This window comes from Amblyomma maculatum, chromosome 6 (genome assembly GCF_055883805.1).
Source record: "Amblyomma maculatum isolate TAMU_Amacu chromosome 6, ASM5588380v1, whole genome shotgun sequence".
Classification (NCBI taxonomy): domain Eukaryota; kingdom Metazoa; phylum Arthropoda; class Arachnida; order Ixodida; family Ixodidae; genus Amblyomma; species Amblyomma maculatum.
In genome coordinates, this window is record NC_139349.1 from 185,505,240 (window position 1) to 185,520,575 (window position 15,336).

Sequence of the window (15,336 nt, forward strand, 5' to 3'; positions counted from 1 at the left end):
CAGTGCGGACAACTGCCCGTGAAGGAGGGATTAAAATGTTTTAGTGCTGCCGGGCACAGCAGAGTGTTTATATACAGATGGAGTAGAAGCCTCTCCTCCGTCTTCGATAGACCTTTACTCGGGCAAGAGTAAAGGCTATGACAAGATTGATAGTAAACAAACAATTTCTTTAACAGAATACGCGGGTTCGAATTCGAGATCCTGATCTAGGGGGTCGAAATGGGAAGCCGGGAAATAGAGCGCGCGGGCGGCGGCGTCGGCTGCCTCACTCCCTTCGAGACCCATATGAGCAGGAGCCCATACTATTTTCCGGTAAGCGGGGTCCCCGGTATAGGTGCAATTTTGAAGTAGTCGGTAGGCTAAGTATGGTGCCCAGCCTTGCTCGACGTTCCGACAGGCCCCTCGCGAGTCGGAGATAATTGTTTTAGAATCAGTGTGAGTAGCTTCCAGCGCAATGGCGACCTCCTCCGCGTGGGTTATGTCACGGGCGCGAAATGTAAGCCCGTTAATAGTTTTGGACTGGTGGACCACTGCGGCCGTGTACCATCCCCCATGGTGGTTGCCGGAGGCGTCCACGTAGTAAATGCCGGGTTTCGACCCATAATGGCGGCCCAGGGCTTCCGCCCGCGCCAGGCGCCGGCCATTGTGGTCTTCTCGTGTCATGTTTTTAGGAAGAGGGCGTACGTGGAGGGCGCATCTCCACTCGAAAGGGAGGCGTACACGATCTTCCATAAGGGTGGTATATTGGATCTGTAGCCGGGCAAGGAGGCGACGACCCGACAGTGTTTTAGGGAGACGTGTGTATTGGTTGGTTAGGTGAGCCTCTCGGATCTCCCGGAACGTATTCTCCATGCCCAGGCCCAGTAGACGCTGGTTGGAGGTGTGCACGGGGAGATCGAGGGCTCTCTTAAATATTTTGCTCAGGACGACTTCGAGTGCATCCTCGTCTTGTTTCCGAAGGTGGAGGTAAGAAGTCGAATACAATATTCGATTGGCCACGAATGCATGCGCCAGCTGCAAGGCGTATTTGCACCGCAACCCCCAACGTTTGTTAGAAACCCGGCGGACCATGCGGCTCACCTGGTCCCCCAACTGACGGAGTTTCGCCAAGGTAGTGTCCGACCGCCTATGTTGATGAATGAAGAGCCCCAGCACCCGGACTTCTGTTCGTTCAGGAATTGATCCTACGTGGCGTGACATGGTCCATAGGATCACGAAGAGTCGGGCACGACTGAACGACTGAACTGAACGGAATATTATAATGACCTTTTACGAGCTGGAAAAGAAACTTTAATCGGCAGATACGATTGCGCTCAGTCACAGAAGGTAATCCACTACGCTTCACAAGCTCGCTGACAGACGCACGGCCATATGAATTAAATACAAACTTAACGACCTTATGCTGTATGCGCTCAAGTTTATGAATGTTAGTTAAGGTGAAACGGTCGCATATAATTACGGCATATTCTAACAGTGCACGGATGGGGGAGTTGTAAGCTAATAGGTGGACACTGGGCGGAGGTGACTTCACTGAGCGCCTCAAGAAAAAAATGTTTGCGCAGTGAATGAGCTACACCCGTATCTATGCGCTTTGTCCATGAAAGGTTGTTAGTAATCCATAAGCCCAAATATTTATATTCTGTTACCTCAAATAATGTGTTGTTCGTACCGTACACAAAATGAAGAGGACTTTTCTTGTGTGTAATTCTCATGAAAACGGTTTCCTCACAATTAATACACATCTGCCAATCGTTGCACCACGCAATCACCTTTTCTAGATCATATTCAAACACACCTGGTCATCAACTGAAGAAACATCTTTGTACAATATATAATCATCTGCGTAAAGCTTCACGCGGACTGAAAGGCCAGACACATTAATAAATAACAAAAATAAAAGTGATCCCAAAACGGATCCCTGGGGGACGCCGGGCACAACCTGGGCACTGTTGGAAGAAGTATGGTTTAGGGTGACAAATTGACATCTGTTCGAAAGGTAAGCTGTGATCCATGCAAGTATCTGGTCGTTTTTAATATAATCGCTTAGTTTATGAATTAGTTTGTTATGCGACACCTTGTGAAATGTTTTGCGAAAATTCATGAATATGGCATCGGTTTGTTTTCTCTGATTAATCGATTGAGCGAAATTGTGTACTGTCTCAACTAATTGTGTAAATGTAGAAATCCCACGCCTGTAACCATGTTGAACATTTGTAAGTACTTTGTGCTCTTCAAAGAAACCTAATATATGTTTTTGAATTATGTGTTCTAAAATTTTACATGATGTGGACGTCAGGGATATATGCCGATAATTCTCAATGTGTGCTTTTTTGCCGGTTTTGGGCAAAGGTTTAATCTCGACTGTCCGCCAGTCATCCGGTAAAGAACCGTCACGCAAAGATCTAGTGTATACAATGGACAAGTATTTCGCGCACCACTCTGCATAGCGTTTCAAAAATGCGTTTGGTATCTTATCGGGGCCTGAAGATTTTTTGACGTCAAGATCCAGGAGTAAATTAAAAACACCAGTCTCTGAAATGACAACGTCAGTTATGGCAGGGAGCGATACCGAAAAGTTGGGGACACAACCATTGTCTTGTGTGAATACCGTTTGGAAGAATTTGTTGAACGCAGAACAAATCACTGCCTCATAACGTACACATTTGCCATCTACAATAAATTCATTCGCGGAGGACGACTTTGGCGTGATTTGGCGCCAGAACTTCTCAGGAGACGTTCTAATGAACGAAGGCAGGAACTTTCCGTAATATTTTTCTTTGTCGCAAATTATTTTCTGCTTAAGTTGTTCGGAAATTTCTTCCCTTCGATAAATTGCACATGGGAAGCAAATGCTACTTTTACGATTCGGCATCCAACAGCGTAGAAGAGCATATCATGCCATCGGCCATTGTTTCAGCATCTGATAATACTTGCGCAAATGCAAAGTGACGCACTATCCCGCAATTCACTCCGATAGCTTTGAGCACCCGTCCGCGCTGTTTTCAGTATCATTTATACCAACATACGAAGTGTAATCACGAAGCGTGAGGATCTTCAATCTCACGCTTCCGGTAACCCGGAATAGTAACCCGGACATCATTCTGCTCACCGAAACATGGCAGCACCAGTACATATACGACCACGAAATGTTTCCTTCCAGTACCAACTTAACACTGTATCGTCGTGATCGGCAGGATGAAAGAGCAGGAGGTGTACTTATAGCCGTCAGAAGCTCCCTACCATCATCACCCATTTTTCATGACGAAACCATCGAGCTATCATGGGTCTGCGTGCAAAGTACAGCTGTAAAAGTAGTTTTCGGTGTCCGTTACAGTCCTTCAGGAATTAATCCGTCGTTCAGCAATTCCCTTCACCTATCATTGACGTTAGTTCAAACCAAGTTGCCTAACGCCCCTATATTTCTTTTCGGAGACTTTAAATACCCTACCATCAACTGACTTCTGCTATCAGAACTTCATAAGTTATCATCAAACGAAGCAAACCAACTTCTAGACTTAGTTTTAGATTTCAACTTACATCAGGTAATCACATACCCTACAAGGGACGACAATACTCTGGATCTTTTGCTCACATCTAATCCGGATGACATCAAAAATATGAACTAAATACCCCGGCTTCAGCAACCAAAGCATTCTTCATATATGCATATCACTGCCTATCAAAAAGCGATCTCCCACTCATAAACTAATCACGGAATACAAGAGAAGAACTTTGAAAAATGAACCTTGAACTCGAAGACTTTTATGAACGCTTCAAAACTTCATACTCTGCTCGTTCTGTTAATACCAACTGGAAATTATATAAAAATGTAGTGTTAAATCTACAATCATCATACATTCCGACCATCCTCATAAAGACTGATTCAAGCAACCAATGGTTCAGTAATCGGCTAAAACGCCTGCCTAATAAGAAAAAACGCCTGTACCGAAATGCTAAAGTAGCCAACAATCAAAAGGCATGGGAGCGATATCGACGCAGTGCGAATTGTTATGAGAAAGAATTGAAAGCTTTTAAAAACAATTTTTTCCTTCTGAACGCTTATCAATCCAAGCAAATTCTGGCGAATTCTCTCCCCAAAAAATCACGTAAACCAAATAGAACTCGGAGACGCAGATGGCAAACCTATCGAGATTGATAAACGTGCCTCGGCCCTAAACAATTACTTCTCATCAGTATTTTCTACCCCTAACGCTGATATCGCTCTATTTACCTACTTATGGGTGACCCCAATTCCTAAATACAAATCAGTCCTGACGGAATAGCGAACTTGATTAAATCCCTCAAACTATCATTGTCAGTTGTCTGCGACCAAATCAGCCCCAAAATGTTAAAAATACTATCGCGACGTTAAGAAAAATACTTTACCTGTTATTCACAACTTCACTTAGCAATAGCGAAGTCCCTCTCGATTGGAAAAAAAAGCAAAAATAATTCCCGTTTTTAAACCCTGCGATAGATCAACTACAGACTAATTCCGCTCACCAGAATTCCGTCCAAACTACTGGAACACGTAATAGCATCAAATCTCACCTTGAATCACTGAAATATCCGCTTCAACGCGGCTTTTGTAAGTTTCTATCATGTGAAACTCGTCGATTTCATACACGACATGGACGACCGCTTACAAATAGACGCCATATTTCTCGACTTTTCAAAAGCGTGTTCCCCATAATCGTCTACTAGTTAAAGTTGGAATCCCATTACTCCTCTAGCTTGAGCACTTCCTGAAAGGGCGTGTACAGTTTACATCCGTCAACTGTCATAACTCATCGCTAAGTGATGTAACATCAGGTGTTCCTCAGAGCGCTGGATTGTCGCCGTTATTATTTTGCATATGCATAAATGACTTCCCAACAAACATATAAACAAAACTTTGACTTTTCGCGCACGACTGTGTCATATATAACGCTATTAAAGGTCCTAGGACATCATTAGGTTGCAAAATGACGTCGCCACAGTTGTATCATGATGTGAGCAATGGCACATGCCGCTTAATGTAAATGTCAATACATCTCTTTCTCTCGTAAGCGCAGCTCTGATAACAGCACATACCGTATCAGTTCCACTCTCATTGCTCGAACATCATCTTTTAAATACCTCGGCTTCCACCTGACATCAAATTTATCATGGGTTACTCACATCAAAACAATATGCTCGCAGGCTTCACGTACTATTGGTTATTTACGGAGAAATCTACAGTCAGCACCACCCCAAATCAGACAGCTCGCATTCCAGATCTATGTACCTCTAAAACTAGAATACGCTTCATCCATCTGGCACCCTTCGCAAGCATCCTCGCTAATAATCTAAAGGCCATCCAAAACCGTGCCGCGCGATTTATCATGTCACTGTACTCCTTTAAAATCAGCATCACAGCATTAAAACAAACTCTTTCCTTCCCAAGCATTCAATCACGCCGCATAATATCGCGTCTCCGTCTCCTTCATTCTTTTATCTACCATCCTCAACCGGCACGCTCTTCTGCAACAGCCCTCAAGAATGTCCCGTCGACTTAATCACAGTCACCCGATAAATCTGATTTTTGGCCGCACTGCAGCAGATGCAATAGTCGGATGGAACACTTTACCACACGTTATTGCTGCATGCAAAGATCGCGAAATTTTCCAAACAAAAGTGACGAGTCACCTTCAGTGTTCTATTTGACAATGCGCACTAGTCTGCTCTTGTATATTTTATTAATGTTTGTTTTGTTTTCTTTGTTTCTTCAACTGGTGTTCATAAGCTGTTTTACAATGTTATTGCCCCGCCTTATGTAATGCCCTCGGGCCTTTAAGGCTTCAATAAATGAAATGAAATGAAACTTAATTCCACTCCTGTGCTTCGCCAATTTCACGCGGACGCGGCCACCATACTTCAGACAGACGCCAGTGACCACGGTTTAGGTGCGGTTCTCTTGCAACACAACACAGTGTCTGAAGAACAAGTCGTCTCATACGCCAGTCATACGCTTTCTGCAGCTGAGCGTAACTATACTATTACGGGGCAAGGGTGCCTTGCCGTTATTTGCTCGATTAAAAATTATCGTCCTTATTTTTATGGCTGCCACTTCACCATTGTAACAGATCATCACAAACTCTTGGCTGTCATCGCTGAAGAACTTATCGGGTCAACTGGGTCGCTGGTTGCTACGTCTTTAAGAGTACACCTTCACCATCACTTTTAAATCTGGGCGAAAACACCTCGACGCCGACGCCCTCTCTTGCTGCCCATTGCTTCCCACTGACGCGGCTTCACCTACGGCCTCCTCTCCCTCCTGCCATCCGAGTCAGTCTTCTGCTGGCTACCTGCACGTGGCACCTATCGCTATAGCTCCACTCGAGATCAATGCTATTTCTCGTCCCTGCAGCATGGCTGACCCTTACTGCCGCCCAATCATCGCTCGCCTCCGTGGAGAATCAGTTGTCCCAAACAGTCGCTTGCGCCGCCAGCTTCGTCTGTTCCGATTTCACTATGGAACACTTCACCGCGATGTTTATCACCCTACGGGTCAAATCTGGCTACCCGTTGTACCTCGCTCCCTTCATTTTAAAATTATAGAGGGTTACCACAACGACCCCACTGCCGGTGAACACCTCCGGCAACGCACTCCCTCACCAGAACAGGAGTTGGCCACCGTGGTGCAGTAATTGGCCGCAACCTCTCATGATTACATATATAAAAGTCCGGCCCTCAGTCACCATCGGCTGCGGAACAACTGGCCACGGCGGCGGTCAGACCTCTGACGCAGCAGGGGCTGCTAAGAACTTCTGGCGCCGCTGGACAAGCCGCCATTGGAAACTGACCCTGGCAACGTTTAAGGTTAGAACCCTAGCTAGTGAAACTAGATTAGCAGTGCTGTTAGAGGAACTAGAGGGTATGAAATCGGATGTCATAGGGCATATTGTCACGGTGTGAATTCTCTGATCAGAAGTCACCGCGGGACACAGGAGTAACAGAAGTCACAGTGCGGCAGGAAATTAGCAGGCCCGCTTCGACAGAAGAACTTCAGTTTCTTCGCCTCGAGGAGACGAACGTCGGTTTCTTCGCCTCGAGGAGGCACACGCTCGCGATCAGCACAGAGGGAAGATAAAGAATGCAGCGTGTCATTGCCCCCCCGGATACAAGAAACATCGTCCCGATGCTGGGAGTGTGGGTAGAGATAAAAAAAAAACCATTGCACGAAGGGCAGTTACTCACGCACGGAAAGAGTCAACACTATCGGTCGTAATAGGGTTTCAGGCGGACCACGTGGAACACGTCCAGGAGCGTGGAGCGTCCGGACTTTTTAAATCCATCAGGAACAAACTCATAGTTTAGGTCCCCAACATGGCTTACAACTTTGTACGGGCCAAAGTAACGACACAGCAGTTTCTCGCTGAGGCCTCGTCGACGTACAGGAAACCAAACCCAGACACGGTCTCCAGCTGTGTACCGGGCGTCACGGTGTCGGAGGTTGTATCGTTGGGCATCGCGGCGTTGCTGATTCTGAATTCGCAGCCTGGCCAGCTGACGGGCCTCTTCGGCGAGGTGCAGAAAGGTGTGAACATCTGGTTGGTTGCCGTCGTCTAGATGTGGTAACATGGCATCAAGCATTGTGGTCACTTCGCGGCCATGGACCAGACGAAAAGGTGTCATGTTCGTTGTTTCCTGGACCGCTGTATTGTATGCAAAGGTAACGTACGGGAGCACTTCATCCCACGTTTTGTGCTCTACGTCGACGTACATTGAGAGCATGTCAGCGAGTGTTTTGTTCAAGCATTCGGTCAAGCCGTTCGTTTGAGGATGGTAAGGTGTTGCCTTCCTGTGTTCAGTATGACTGTGAATTAAAATCTGCTGCAGCAATTCGGCTGTAAATGCGGCTCCTCTGTCAGTAATCAAAATCTCCGGTGCGCCTGGCGCAGGACAACGCAATTGATGAAAAACTTTGCGACCTCTAAGGCAGTACCGTTGGGTAGAGCGGATGTTTCCGCGTATCGTGTAAGGTAATCCGTGGCAATAATGACCAACCGGTTACCGGAGTGTGAAAGGGGAAATGGTCCCAGCATGTCCATGCCAATCTGCTGGAAAGGCCTCGATGGTGGGTCTATTGGCTTCAAGAGTCCGGTGGGCTTAGTCGGCGGCACCTTACGACGCTGACAGTTGCGACACGTTTTCACATAGTGTGAAACGTCTGAGTGAAGTCGAGGCCAGTAGTACTTTTCCTTGAGCCTTGCAAGCGTGCGGGTGACTCCCAAATGTCCAGAGGTTGGTTCATCGTGGCAATCTTGTAAGATTTCATCACGTAGACACATAGGTACAACAATCAGGTACGGCGTTTGGCTGGCGGAAAAGTTTTTCTTCATGAGAACACCATTGCGCACACATAACGATGACAGAGCACGCTTGAAAGCTCTTGGAGCGGTTGTACATGCACCGTTTAGATAGTCCATGATGTGACGAAGTTCGGGATCTGCAGATTGTCTTTCAGCGAGGCACTCTGTGCTGATGGCATTTAGCAGTATGGCCTCATCAGGAATTTCATCTGCGGGGGGATCTACAGGGGCCCGTGAGAGGCAGTCTGCGTTCGAATGCTGCGGCCAGATTTGTACGTGACAGTTATGTCGAATTCCTGTAGTCGTAGACTCCATCTTACAAGACGGGTTGAAGGGTCCTTTAGGGTTGCAAGCCAGCATAGGGCATGGTGGTCAGTTACTAACTTGAATAGTTTCCCGTAAAGGTATGGCCGGAACTTCGACGTCGCCCACACAATGGCTAGACATTCTTTCTCTGTTACGGAATAGTTCGATTCCGCTTTAGATAGACAGCGACTGGCGTAAGCGATTACACGTTCTTGGCCGCCCTGGATTTGAACTAGAACGGCGCCCAGGCCTATGTTGCTTGCATCGGTGTGAAGCTCCGTGTCGGCGTTTTCGTCGCAGTGAGCCAATATGGGAGGTGTTTGTAGGCGACGTTGAAGCTCTTTGAATGCTTGTTCCTGTGGTGCGTCCCAAGTGAAAGGCGTGTCTGTATTTGTCAGACGTGTTAGGGGCTCGGCGAGTCGGGCGAAATCTTTGACGTAGCGCCGGTAGTAGGCACATAAGCCAAGAAATCGTCGAACAGCTTTCTGGTCTTTGAGCGGAGGGAAGTTGGCAATAGCTGTCATTTTCTCTGGATCCGGCAGGACACCAGCGTGGCTTACGACGTGCCCCAAGAACTTGAGCTCCGTATAAGCAAAATGACATTTCTCGTTCTTTAACGTAAGGCCAGAGGATGTTATGGCTTGCAAAACAGTTTCAGGCGCCGAAGGTGCTCCTCGAACGTTGGAGCGAAGCCCACAACGTCGTCAAGGTAAACGAGACATGTCTGCCACTTGAGATCTGCAAGTACGGTGTCCATAAGCCGTTGGAAAGTAGCCGGAGCAGAGCAGAGACCAAAGGGCATAGCCTTGAACTCGTAGAGCCCATCCGGAGTAATAAACGCCGTTTTCTCGCGGTCCCTCTCATCTACCTCTATTTGCCAGTATCCGGATTTCAAGTCCATTAAAGAGAAATATTTCGCGGAGCAGAGACGACCCAGAGCATCGTCGATGCGTGGCAGGGGATAGACGTCTATCTTTGTAACTTTGTTTAGCCGGCGGTAATCCACACAAAACCTCAGCGTACCATCCTTTTTCTTCACAAGAACGACAGGTGCAGCCTATGGACTCCGCGAGGGCTGGATGACATCGTCGCGAAGCATCTCTTTCACTTGGCGGGTGATAGCGGCGCGTTTAGTCGGAGACACTCGGTAAGGTGACTGTCTGAGAGGTGGCACGGTATCATCCGTAATAATGCGATGCTTGGCGAGATCGGTTCTGCCAACACGTGAAGAGTTGGAGAAGGTCGCCCGATAGCGCTGGAGGAGCTGGTTCACTTGGCGATGCTGCAGTTGAGAAAGCGCAGGGTTAATGTCGAAGTGTAAATCGGTGGTAGGCCTCTTCATTTCGGTCAATGACAGCGTCGCAAGTCCAGAGGCTTTTTGAACATGCGTGATACCGCAAATATGGGCCACTACAGTCCCAGTGCTTAAATGCTGGTGCTCACCGCCAAAATTTGTGAGTAGGATGTCTGCTTTGCCATCTTCGAGGCGAACGACTCCTCTGGCTACAGCAAGACTGCGTTCGAAAAGTAAGATCTGTTTACTCTCCACGACACCTTCAAAGTTTCGCAGTGTATTCGCAGCCAGTGACGTGATCATCAAGGATGTGCAGTGCTGTCGGTCGCTCTGAAGCACTGTGTATTGCGTTCTCAGCCGATAAGGTCACTGACTTAGTCTGCAGGTCGATAACGGCTCAATTCTCTGCTAAGAAATCCATACCAAGGATGACCTCGCGGGAACACTGGACAAGTACGACGAAGGTTGCTAAGTACGTTTCTTCTTGCACAGTTACCCTAGAAGTGCAGGTACCGGTCGGCGTTATCAAGTGGCCTCCGGCGGTACGAATTTGTGGGCCTGTCCAGGGTGTAGTCACCTTTTTCAGAGTGGCGGCGAAAGGCCCACTCATCACAGAATAATCGGCGCCGGTATCCACAAGCGCTGTCACGTCGGTTCCGTCCACTGAAATGTTCAGGTCGGCGGTTACGGCTGTAGTGTTGCCGGAACGTCGCGGGGTCCGGTCACGGCTGCGGTGTGGTACTAGCTGATTTCGTGTCGTCGGAGAACTGGAGAGCCGAGGCAGCGGATCATCGTGGGGCGCGTCGTGTCGTCGTGAAACGGAGTGGCCATCCGGTTGCAGCGATGGAGGAGCTTGAGAATTTCGTCGATGAGCAACCTTCCCTCCAAAGGTTGCCGCGTCTAGTTTTCCCGATGGGGGCTAGGGGAGCGGACCCACGTCAGGCCGGCATTACCACGTGTCTGCGAGGAGTATTGGCGCGGTGAAGGCGACCGCGAGTAGTCATAGGGCGTTCCGGATGATTCAGCCAAGTACGCGTCAATAGCAGGGTGTTGTTCACCACGCTGCGGCTTTCGCGCGTCGGCGCTAAATCCCGGCAGACCCATTCGTCGGTAATAGCAATCGCGGAACAGGTGACCAGCTTCGCCACAGTGGAAGCACAGCGGGCGATTATCGCGAGTGCGCCAGACGTCGCTTTTGCATGGACGCACCTGAGAAATTCGAGCGGGAGGTGCTTGACGAGTGTATGCAGGGGCTGCTTGGTGCTGACTGGGAGGTGGATGCTGACTGGGAGGTGGACAGGCACGACGAGTGACTGCGGCGTAGGTCATGGCCTGCTGTGGTGGCATTGTCGGGAGTGGCTCGGGTGGATTGAGTGCCTGGTTGACCTCTTCCCGAACCATCTGAGAAAGCCTGGATACTTGAGGGGGTGCTGCCGTCGAAAATAGTTTTTGCAGCTCCTCGCGTACGACGGCCCGTATGGTCTCACGGAGCACGTCAGTGCTACCAGTGTCCGCGGAGGCGGCTGCAATAGGGATGGACGGCCGCTCGTAGTGCTTAGATCGCATCTTTAGAGCCCTCTCAATGGTCGTGGCCTCGGATACAAATTCCCCGATGGTCTTGGGGGGACATCGCACTAATCCAACGAAGATCTGTTCCTTAATTCCCATCATGAGATAGCGAAGTTTTTTTCTTCGGACATGTTTGGATCAGCGCGACGGAATTTCCTCGTCATATCCTCGAAGTAAACGAGGACGCTCTCGTTAGGGAGCTGAACTCTCGTCTGTAGGAGCAGCTCGGCGCGTTCTTTGCGAAAAACGGTGGTGAAAGCTTGCAGGAACTGGTCCTTGAAGGAACTCCACGTTGTGATAGTAGTCTCATGATTTTCAAACCATGTACGAGCTGCACCGTCGAGCGAAATAATACATGCTGCAGTTTCTGGTCGTCGCCCCAGCGATTGTACTGGGCTACTCGCTCAAATTTATCTAGCCAGTCTTCCGGGTCGTCGCCGGGAAAGGCTTGGAAGATGGCTATCTCCCGCGGCTGCTGCAACACGAAGGAGGGGGCAGTGGTGTCTACGTGCGTAATTGCGGGTGGTTGTGTTGTCTCCGAAGGTGGTGCTGGAGAAGATGGTGGTGGCCTCGCAGTACGAGAAAATTGTAGAGGCGCGAATTCAGGATCAAGCCCTCGAAGCCGTCGGCTACTCTGATGGGTAGGCGTAATCTCGATGGTAGGAGATCCTTGAGGGCTGGAGCCTCGGCTGGTTGGAGGTGTTCGGAGCATGGGTTGCGTTACCCAGCAGCTCCACCAGATGTCACGGTGTGAAGTCTCTGATCAGAAGTCACCGCGGGACACAGGAGTAACAGAAGTCACAGTGCGGCAGGAAACTAGCAGGCCCGCTTCGACAGAAGAACTTCAGTTTCTTCGCCTCGAGGAAACGAACGTCGGTTTCTTCGCCTCGAGGAGGCACACGCTCGCGATCAGCACAGAGGGAAGATAAAGAATGCAGCGTGTCACTATACTGTACTGAAGGATGAGCATGTACTGTTTTATCGAGGCTTACCGGAGAGGCGAGAACTAGGAGTAGGTTTCCTTGTCAAACGTATACAGCGGGTAATATAGATGAATTCTATAGTATTAATGAGAGCGTGGCAGGCATCGCAATTAGACTTAAAGCGGTATGAACTGAAGATTCTACTATCCAATGCGCCCACATGTAGTTATGATGACCAGGCAGTTGAAAGCTTCTACGAAGATGTAGAATCGGCAATGCCAAAAGTAAAGACGCAGTATACTGTACTAATGGGCGCCTTTAATGCCAAGGTAGGGAAAAAGCATGCAGGAGACCAGGCAGTAGGTGACTATGGCATTGGCTTTAGGAATAGCCGGGGAAGTTAATAGTTGAGTTTGCAGAGCGCAGTAGCTTATTAATAATCAATACCTTCTTCAGCAAACGGAAGAACCGGGAATGGACATCAAAAAGTCATAACGGGGAAGTAAAATTAAAATTAACTTCATACTGTGTTCAGCCATCGCCATTAGGCAAGATGTAGAGGTAACCGGGAAAGTTCGATGCAGAGACCACAGGATGGTGAGGTCCCGAATTAGCCTAAATCTGAAGAAGGGCGCAACAGATTGATCGAATATTTTAGGGGAATCCCCCTAGGTGGAGTAAATTTGTAATGAGGGAGTAATTACTCATTGGCATCCACCCAAGCGCAGCCATACGGGTACAAAGGAAAGCTACACAGCTTCCTCAGAAACTTCGTAGTTAAAAAAAATTCATCCTGATCCGGGAATCGAACCCGGGACCACCGCCTTTCCGGGGCAGTCACTCTACCGACTGAGCTAACCAGGACGGTCAGAGATCAGACGGTAGGGCGAGAGCGAATTGATCTATAACTCAAAGTGGAAATGGTGCTGATCGAATATTTTAGGGGAATCCCCCAAGGTGGAGTAAATTTGTAATAAGGGAGTAATTACTCATTGGCATCCACCCAAGCGCAGCCATACGGCTACAAAGAAAAGCTATACAGCTTCCTCAGAAACTTCGCAGTTAAAGAAAAATTCGTCCTGATCCTGAGCCGTTGTAGCCGTATGGCTGCGCTTGGGTGGATGCCAATGAGTAATTACTCCCTTATTACGCAACAGATTAGTAAGAATGAAACCGATCATTGAATTAGCGGTGAGGGGGAGGGCTTAAGAGTTCAGGATTTCACTACAGAATAGATATTCAGCTCAAACCGAGGGTGACGACATTACTCTAGAAGCAATGAACAATAATTTCAGAGATATCATTAAAGAGTGCGCTGTAGAAGTAGGCCATAGGATAGTTACAGAGGATACCGGTAAGCTGTCTTAGGAGACGAAGAATTTGATTAAAAAACGCCAGTGTATGAAAGCTTCCAATCCAACAGACCAAACAGAATTGGCCGATATATCAAAGCTGATCGATAAGCGCAAGGTGGCCGATATAAGGAAGTATAACATGGAGAAAATTGAGCACGCTGTAAAGAACGGGTAAAAAGAAGCGGTAAAAAAAATTGGGCATAGGCAAAAACCAGATGTATGCGATAAGGGACTAGGCGGTTAAAGTCATTAAGAGTATTGTCACGTGGTGGTGACCAGGGTCGATGACACAAATGAAGACACAGGCTTGATGGTACGGAAATTAACCCTTTATTGGGCTGACTTGCGCCCGCAAAAGAACTAAGCAACTCGGCAGCAGCGATAGCAGCAAACGTGTTGGTCAACCGTCGAACAAAGAATGCTCGACACACTCGTCAACGCTCAATTTAAAGGCTGCTCAGAACAATCTGGATGACGTCGCAAAAAGCTACCAGCACGGGCTGGAACAACATTGTGGAAAGACACACGAGTGGCCGGAATCTTCGAGACAGATCTCGGTGTATCTTGCGCTACAACGAAACTGATAAAGGTGTGACTCGCGACATCGAGCCTTAACAAAGATTACGAAACTGATACGCGATCCAGAATCAGAGTGATAAGCCTGTATGCCGGCGGCTGTTGAAAAACAACAAATAAAGTTTTGAAGGTTTCGCGGCAATATATACAAGATAGTCAAAGTAGCCAAGGAGTTCTGTACAGATCTCTACAGTAGCCAAAGTAGTCAGGAACGTAATGATATTGGCGGTAGAGAAAACAGACGTTCCACCAGTGACGAAGGACGAGGTCAAGAAAGCATTAGAAACTATGAAAAGGGGGACATCAGCTGGAGAGGATGAGATAACTACAGATTTGTTAAAGCACGGGGGGGGGGGGGGGCTATCGGGCTAGAATAACTGGCCACCCTGTATACGCAGTGCCTAGTGTCATCGACGGTACCGGAACCATGGAAGAATGCAAACATTATCCTCATTAATAAGAAAGGGGAATCTAAGGACCTTAAAAATTACAGACTAAACAGCTTACTGTCTGTTAGGTATAAGGTATTTGCTAAGGTAATCGCTAATAGAATCAGACAACCTTGGACTGCAATGAAGCAAAGGATCAAGAAGGTTTTCGGAAACGGTACTCTACTATCGATCATATCAACCAGGTGATAGAAAAAGGCTCGCAATATAACCTGCTCTTATACATAGCATTCGTTGAGTACGAAAAAGCATTTTACTCAGTTGAAACCTCGGTGGTGATGCAGGCATTGCGAACTCAGGGGGTGGACAAGCCGTACGCGAAATTGCTGGAAGATATATATATATAGTGGCTGCAATGCAAACATAGTTCTGCATAAAGAAAGTAACAAAACTCCCATAAAGAAAGGTGTTAGGCAAGGAGACACGATCTCCTCAATATTATTCGCAGCTTGCTTAGAGGAAGTATTCAGAGACTTGGAATGGGAGCAGTTAGGGATAAGGGTAGATGGAGAATACCTCAGTAATCTGCGA

At 47.9% G+C, this 15,336-nt stretch overlaps 1 protein-coding gene and 1 non-coding gene across 2 annotated transcripts in view; both read right to left on the minus strand.

Annotated features, from left to right (window-relative positions):
• The window catches only part of LOC146187561 (uncharacterized), a 201,407-nt gene that overhangs the window by 172,567 nt on the left and 13,504 nt on the right, over positions 1-15,336 (minus strand). The window lies entirely within an intron of this gene.
• TRNAS-GGA (transfer RNA serine (anticodon GGA)) lies at positions 13,216-13,289 on the minus strand. Its single transcript has one exon. It is a non-coding gene; the product is annotated as a tRNA-Ser (tRNA).